The sequence below is a fragment of the Poromitra crassiceps genome (genome assembly GCF_964638095.1).
Source record: "Poromitra crassiceps genome assembly, chromosome: 6".
In the NCBI taxonomy this organism is placed as follows: Eukaryota; Metazoa; Chordata; class Actinopteri; order Beryciformes; family Melamphaidae; genus Poromitra; species Poromitra crassiceps.
The window spans coordinates 13,145,549-13,154,302 of NC_139627.1; the positions used below are offsets into that span (position 1 = coordinate 13,145,549).

Here is an 8,754-nt window from a genome sequence, read left to right on the forward strand (position 1 = left end):
CCACGGCTTCAGCGTCACGCACACCTAGTGCGTGTGTGTGCGTCGCGTGGGGGCCGCGGCTGGGACGCGCGCGGCATCCACACAGGCAGCGTTGCTGCTGCGTTGCTGCTGTCTGTCTGCCGACTCTCTTCCTATAGCGTTTACCTTTTATTAAATTTGCTATAAACAATACAATGATGATTTTAACTGAAGATCGCTTGGGCTCACTTCATAATCGAGGCAGTATTGATTTGTGTTTGTGTGTGTGTGTGTGTGTGTGTGTGTGTGTGTGTGTGTGTGTGTGTGTGTGTGTGTGTGGGGAGGGGAGGGGAGGAACGAAGCCACGTTGTAGCCTATGTACTGTATGTGGTTTTCAGAGGGCAGGAGAACTGCTGTGAGCTCCTCCTCCCGTCTCAAATCAAAACGAGCCTTGATTGGCTGTGGCTGCCCCTGTAAAATAAATAAATGGCCTATAGCCTATGGAAATCAGTGGTTATCAATTCAAGTCGCAGACGAAAACTCGCAAAAATCGAACCAGAGTCGAAAAAAGATATGCCGCAAATTCGCCCAGAGAAACAACAACGGAAGTGTTGTTATATTTTATTATGTCTGCTTTGAAAATGTAGTTAATAGTGCTTGTATGATTATGAACAGCAAAAGATCATTTTAATGTCTATTTTTGTAGAGACACGCGCGCGGTAAGCAGAAAAAATAGGCGTTGCTCCTATTCTCTAGATGACGCGCGTCTCACGCCTCGCGTCTCACGCGCCTGAGATGCGCGTCTCATGCCGGTGGTGTGGCGGCTGTAACCTGTTAACATGGGCGCCGAAATGAAAATCAATGAAACAATGAAATGAAACTTGTGGGTACAGCTTCGGTACAGCTTGCTTCGGCGTGCTGTGTGAACTTACAATAACGTCCGGGTAGACAACGCCTGCATCACGTAGGCTACATACAATTGAATGGAACGGCGCAGGGAACAACTGAGAGAAAGAGGAAATGGTTCAGTCTAAAACGCATGTTTGATGCTTTGATATCTCATTCATTAACAACACTTTCACTAACGTTAGTTTGGAGACCTAATTTACCTGTTGGGCCACAGAATCAAAACAATTACAGCTTGAGTTCACCCAAAACTAGCAGTTAGTCTGACCAGCGGTGAGATGTCTGTTGGTTAGATTTGGTTTATCAACACAGTACATAAAATAAGCACAACCAAACGTCAGATAGGTTGGACCACTGTGTTTAACTACTGTAGGGTACTGTAGGGTACTGTATATATCTGTACTGTACTGTATATATCTACTGTAGGGTACTGTATATATCTTTAACGTTACAGTTATGGCTGAAAATGACAACAGAAATCAACAATAAACAAGTTTGTGATATCTCCATAATTCAAATCAATGAGCAGGCGTCTACCCGGAAGTGACTTTTGTTGCGACATCACAGACAGACAGACAGACAGACAGACAGACAGAAAGGCAGACAGACAGACAGACAGACAGACAGACAGACAGAAAGGCAGACAGACAGACAGACAGACAGAAAGGCAGACAGACAGACAGACAGACAGGCAGACAGACAGACAGGCAGACAGGCAGGCAGGCAGACAGGCAGACAGACAGACAGACAGACAGACAGACAGGCAGGCAGACAGACAGACAGACAGACAGGCAGACAGACAGACAGACAGGCAGACAGACAGGCAGACAGACAGACAGGCAGACAGACAGACAGGCAGACAGACAGACAGACAGACAGACACAGACAGACAGGCAGGCAGACAGACAGACAGACAGACAGGCAGACAGACAGGTCATTAGTTGTAGCTCACCATACAGATCTCAGTGGCAACCAGGAAGCTCAGTCTGTTGAACCAGTTGATGTAGGCCTCCAAGTTGCTGGTCTTACGCTTCCGGAAGAAACCCTGAAACACAGAGGGAGACCATGTGAACCTGCTTGACTTTTTGGGCAGTTGTATGAGGCATTTTAATCAGATTTGTGTCAGTTCAAGTTTTTTAGGGCAGTGGTTCTCAAACTTTTTCCACGTCAAGGACCGCTAAATTGACACCGATGAGATGAAGGTCCCCCATCTGATAGGTTTAGATGTTTTATGACAGAAAGTGTATGAAACCCATGACCAAAACAACAGTCATTGTGTTACTTATGGATGGAATTGTAGTGAAAATAAATTATCCACATTTTTGCTGGGGACCCCTTCAAGGACCCCTGGGGGTCCGCGGACCCTACTTTGAGATCCACTGCTTTAGGGCACAACAACTTCAATTCTGATCCAAGATGACCGTTTTCATTAGCCTGGGAACCTGACCAACCTGCAAGATCATGTTTTATTTGCTCTGGCAGATGCCCCTCCCATTCAGATAGATTTCCACTTGGTCCGACCGATCACAGCTAATATGGGGCGCGTTTGATACGATGACTGACAGAGAAGCATGTTTCCACGCTCTGCTAGCACAGTAGGTCTATCCAATAGAGAGCCCCAGGAATGAGTCCGGAAAACATCGATGCCAACACTTCCGGGTTCTTCACTGTTTTTGCCTATGGGATTTTTGAATGGGTTTTTGGCGCGATGCTTCAAATAAGGTCTCTGGGCAACGCAAGCTTAATCAAACGCGAACCAGTGCTCAGTAGGATAATCTTCATGCATGAGGACCACTTTTATGAGTGTTTAAGCTTTTACGTGCCGTTAAAAGGGCGGCTAGCTAGCAAACGGCTAAATGAGACTACACTGTTGAGTCGACGGGGATATTATACGTCAAATAACGTCATCACTTCAAAGGACAACACGGAAATTATCTTTTCCTCACCTGGTTCAGCCCGTTCAGCCCGGGGTAATCAGTGCACAGCAGCGCACACATCAACAACACTCCAGGTTGAGCGGTGACCTCATGTGTGAAGATTATCCCGCTGAACACTGGTACGCGTTTGAATAAGCTTGCGTTGCCCACAGACCTTATTTGAAGGATCGCGCCAAAAACCCATAAAAAAATCCCATAGGCAGAAACAGTGAAGAACCCGGAAGTCCGGGACTTCCGCGTTCCGACTACAAAAATACGTCATCCCTGGGGCTCTCTATTGCATCAAGAGGCATTTTAGTCTGCGCCGGTTGACAACGCCCACTGGAAATTGAACTGAGAGTTTAGTTTACAGCCTCCTTCACATTTGTGAATTGGTCTGGTGAAGTCAGGCTATGTTTTCATGCTTCTTCATCACAACCCAGAGTGTCTGATGCCCAACGTTAAGGTGCTCACAAAACATTTGAAATGCAAACGGATAATCCAAGCCAGAAATCCGGAACTCTGCAGGGTTCGGTTCATTCGTCCGGGTAAGAACGAAGACGTCTGAAACTCCGGTGTCACCAAATAACGTCACACTTGTGGCCCTCTGACGAGAACTAAGGTGCGGTTCGTTACGAGAGCCATGATCCAAAACCCTGTCGAAAAAACAAGCTGCGTGTGAGTCACGTGACTTTTGTTTACAAGCCCTGGTTCACTTCTAATTGGTCCGTTTGAACTTAAACGATATGAATGCAAACATTTTACTTCCCCGCCCCCACTGTGGTTCCGACCAAAGCCAATGAGCTGCCTGTAGATGTGTTAAATATGAGGAAATTGACCGTTGCTACTCTCGCATATGTTCTGCAAATTAATGTTGACAGCCATGACTCACCCAACCCCCCCCCCCCCCCCACACACACACACACACACTGATATTTCTCAGTTTGTGCCCTTTTGTGCTTTTCCGACTCTCGCTTGTGTGGCAAACCTGCTCGCCAAAAGCTTCTTTATAAATAAACTTCATAAAAACGCTTTATAAATAAACCTTGGCTGTGATGATGTAATCGGGGGGAAGTGTGTGTGTGTGTGTGTGTGTGTGTGTGTGTGTGTGTGTGTGTGTGTGGGGGGGGGGGGGGGGGGCAGTTCCGTTAGAGGCTTACACAACACAGCAGGCGGCCCACTCCCGATCTAAACTTCTCCATGTGCTCTGCGGGACGCTTGGCGCTGACTCACTCGTCCACTCTTGTATACAAAGTGGTTCTTATGTAAGTGAGGGCAGAGATGCGGAGCACCAGCGGGAGCACACCGGCGCTGATTAAAGCCGACCCCTTACCGTGACTCACAGCACCACGTAGCCCGGAGAAGGGCCCTTCAGACACACTTAGACGAGTGCAGAGCGGCGCTGGATGCGTTTACAAAAGATCCATTAAAGAATGCCCACGAAAAATAAATAGAATAAAGAAACGCCACACAAATGCACATCTATGTGAAGGTAGGGATGAAACGATGACCGGTTTACCGGAAAAAGCGTGCACAGACCACAGCCACGGAGCGTTCTTTTCTTGTTCCACTCAGATTATTGGCAATTCTGGCAGCAGTGGAGGTTGAAGATCCCCCTGGCAGGATAAGAGGTAGGAGGGGCGACATTGACGAGCAGCGCGCTTTTCCTCCAAATGTTGAACTTTTTGCAGCTTGAGACGCCCAGAGAGCGCTCCGCCCAAAAACACTAACCGCTAAGAACGCTTAAACGCCAGGTGCGCTCCTTGAAAGAGGAGCACTCCTCCTAGCGCATCCTTACCATACCAGCGCTGGCTTCTGAAATACACATGTCCTGTGTGAACAGCCCCTTAAGGCTTTTTTCCTTTGTTATTTTGATGCTGATCATTATAAATGGGTTGTGTTGTATTCTGTGTATTCTTAAATAACCAATTGAGCGCAATTCTTAAATAAAGCAGGAAAAAAACAGGCAATTAAGAATCAGGGTTCATACACATTAAACAAAAAAAAAAAAAAAAAAAAAAAATGTCCATTACTTTGCCAAAACTTTTTAGACTTGATTGTTTTCAAGGATCTTTCCAGGCCTGGGCAAAAGAAAATCTAATTCCATGACTTTTCCAGGTTTTCGTGACTGTAGGAACCCTGAAGAAGACTTGGGACTCTCTTGTGTTATAGAGTGATCTGATCATCATTATGTGTTTTGTGATCAGGGTAATAATAAACAAACAAACAAACAAACAAACAAATAAATAAACAAACAAACAAACAAACACACAAATAAATAAATGAATAAATAATTGAAAAAAAAGAGTATGATCCTAGTCTCTGTACCTTGTGGTTTTCCAGAGGATCCTTCAGGGCAAACGTCTGGATGAATTCTTCAGGGCCGATGAAACTCAGTCTGTCCTGCAAGGAGAGAGTGAGCGAGCGAGAGACAGAGAGAGACAGGGAGAGAGGGAGAGAGAGAGACCAAGGGAGAGAGAGAGAGAGAGAGAGAGAGAGAGAGACAGGGAGAGAGAGAGAGAGAGAGAGAGAGAGAACTATCAGGACAGTGAGAATAGTTCACACACTGCTTTATCAAACGGAGAGCTACCCAGAACATCACGCGAAGCTCGTCGAGAGGCGACTGTGAACTACCTCTGAGACGGTCCTCTATCGGACAAAATGTTTTGTCCTATGGGGGCAGCAAACTATGGAATAGCCTACCACTGTCAGTCAGAGAGAGTAGCAGCTTTCACACCTTTAAGGGGCTGTTAAAGTCATGGCTCAGATCAAATCAAACCTGCGATCACATTTAAACCTTTTTGTTTTATGTGTTGTTTTTGTATGTCCTTGAAAGTCCTGTGTCCACCTTGGTTAATATCCCTAATGTTCCCTGTTTTTGTTTCATTTGTGTTGTGTTGTTTGTGTTTACCCTATGTGTATGTATGTGTCATTTACATTGCTGTATGTGTATGAATGGCCTACGTATGCACTAATTTTCTTATTTCTTCTTTTAAACTTTTCTGTACCTCACCTGTCGAGGGACTGCGGATGGAAATTAGCTAAGGCTATAATCCGGCACATTTACATGAAAATGTTCATTAATGTTGCACTGTCCCTGAAATAAATAAATAAATAAATAAAAAACACCTTCTTACTTAAACATCAAATTCAAGGACTTTCCAGGCCAAATTCCACCAAATTCAAGCCATAGTTTGAGAGCTCTTCTCAAAACAGAGTTACCGACCAATTTACTTGGTTCATTACAAAAACAATCAAATAACATGATAAATAAATAAAAGCCAGACACTATTTTAAACAAACGACAATAAAATAAAAGACCAAAAATAATGTGCTTTAAGATGCGATTTAAATCGTTGGACTGACAGAAAAGAAAACTATCTGACGGAAAGCAATATATCTTTATAGGTAAGACCGTGTGTCCATCTAGCGTCTTTTCCCGACCATTAAACGCTGGAAGTACGCTGGGGAGCGCTGATCTCAGCGCACAATATGCAAGGAAGCAGTCTGAAAGTAACGTTAGCTCAGTGCGGTAGCTAGCTTGATAGCTGACAGCTAACATTAGCTAACAACACACATACAGTGATTTAGCTCAACACTCACCAGAAATATTAAGTGTCTAGCCAATCTGCTCCCACAATTGAGCCTTTCTGTCTCTGTTGCGATAGTTTCTCCATTATGATTAGTCGCCAGAAAAGGGGCACCCGACACCAGCGTCTTTCTGAAAAGTTACAATATTTTCAGCTGGAAGCGCTGGGAGTCGGGCGCACAAAAACACCGGAGAGCTGTGAAAATAGACGCTGGGCGCAGCGCACTTTCTCTAGACGTCTGTGTGCGCCCCAGTACGCTCGCTCCTCAATGGAAACAACTGAAAAAAGATGCCGGAGCTGAGGAAAAGACGCTAGGTGGACACAGGCCCTAATAATACAATGTGAATAATGACAAAGTGTTTATAGCATTTCTCTGAAGCAGACCGCACACAGCGCTTTATGGAGAAAACAATACAAGTGAGGAATACCAGCAGTAAACCAAAAAACTCAATAAGAGTCACATCAAAGCAGCACAGAGAAATAAAAGACATAAGCAAACCGGTTTGACCGCAACGTTACATAAAAGCAACTCTATAAAAAGAGTGTGTGTTGTTTAACTGCACCACAGTGAGAAGCTGACGCTTTGCTCAAACTCAAACTAATTAAGTTAAGTTAATTACCAAGTAATTAAGTGAAATTATTGTTTTGATGCAGCAGAAGCCCGTGAGAGACAGGGTTAGACACTGTCTCTGTCTGGTGTGTGTGTGTGTGTGTGTGTGTGTGTGTGTGTGTGTGTGTGTGTGTGTGTGTGTGTGTGTGTGTGTGTGTGTGTGTGTGTGTGTAATGAGTTTTTCCAACTTCCAATCATGGAAGTTGGAAAACCTCATTAAGGTTTTGCTTGCACCTGTGTTTACCCTGCCTTTTGGACACAAAATGGCAGCTGTGAAAAAGGCCTATATCTGCCTTTTGGACACAAAATGGCAGCTGTGAAAAATACCTATATCTACCCAGCAAGCACGGACAGACTCGGACGAATCGAGGGAGCCCAATCGGGGCCAGCTCAAGTCATATCATGACGAGTCAGATCTGGCCCAGATTATCACTGTATCACTATCCAACTCATTTCACTCACTGAAATATCCATGAGGATAACTAAATGGTTGCAATCAATGACGTATTTCTCAGCCTGGGCTATTTTTTATCCAAAATCCGAGTGATCAGCACTTGCCTGTGGACACAGGACAATCTGCGCTGATTAAGAAACTGTTTATTCGTGGTGTTATACGAGGAGATGAATTGCGGGGGGATCCTGCAATTGTCTCACTTGCATATCGTGTTGCCAGATTGTTTTGAAAGAGAGAAAATACACTGCGAGGCGTAAACTATACATTTGAGTTGGAAGTTGCATGCTGTAGCATTGTGCGTTAATGTGTTTCGGGGTTCTGCTTACACAGATTGTAGACGGTTACCCTGTGATGTGTGATCCATAAACACTTGACGCCAACGTTTTAAATCAAAAACAAGTTCCAGATTAAGGTTTGAATTAAATTAGCTTTCGTTTTTATTTAAACTGTCCCGACTCCATGAATGTTATACCGATATAAGGGGTCCATGTTTTGATATTACTCCAACGTACAGCAGAACGTTTCAGTGAACAGATAGCGTAGTGGTAGAATAGCCGACCCCGAGATCAAATCCCACACACGGTAGTATTATATTTTTTGAAAATGTAGCATAAATTGTTAATTTGGACATAATTATAGCTTTATGTATAAAGCTGCTGAATATACACTGTGTACATAGCAGAATAACTGAACATGCCCATTCATGGTAATGGTCATACTTCGACGTTTATTCGTTTATTGAGCAGGGACAAATGCATAGAACATTATTTCATATGACCTACAAAAGAGATGTCATGCATACAGGTTTCTAGCCAAGGCTAATTTGCAACCCCTGTCGAACGTCCGAACGCCCAACGTCAGCTTGACGTTCCCGCGTAGACGTCTAAATCATCCCCAAACCAGCATGTGATTTGGCCACGTCCTGGACGTCACTGAAAGACGTCATCACAACGTTATCATGATGTAATTTTGCTTGCTGGGTAGCCACCGTAAAAAAGGCCCATTGTCTGTTGGTCCAAGAACTCCAGGGCTGAAGAGACTCCTTATATAGAGGTCCAAAATAAACAAATGTCTTCTTTTAACTTGACATGCTAGTGCAGTCCATGCCAGATGACCCATGTCACTTCTTACCAGTTCGATATGGGTGAGTTGCTGGGCGAGGACGAAGGGGTCATCGCACACGCTCAGTACGTCTCCGCGCTGACCGGGGGCCTGTTTGCTCTTCAGGGAGGCGGGCCTCTCCATCGCCACGGCGACCAGCGCCGCCACCCGCCTCCTCGTACTGACCCAGGGCCGACAGACGCTTGATCAGCCGCTGGG

At 44.9% G+C, this 8,754-nt stretch overlaps 1 pseudogene across 1 annotated transcript in view; it reads right to left on the reverse strand.

Moving 5' to 3' along the window:
- LOC310777715 (ras-GEF domain-containing family member 1B-B-like) overlaps positions 1-8,754 on the reverse strand; it is a 25,674-nt pseudogene that overhangs the window by 5,889 nt on the left and 11,031 nt on the right. Inside the window, exons 6-8 of the transcript XR_014554044.1 lie at positions 8,566-8,749; positions 5,109-5,183; positions 1,817-1,909 (exon numbers count right to left, since the gene is read on the reverse strand). The product of XR_014554044.1 is annotated as a ras-GEF domain-containing family member 1B-B-like (transcript). The remainder of the gene's footprint in view (positions 1-1,816; positions 1,910-5,108; positions 5,184-8,565; positions 8,750-8,754) is intronic.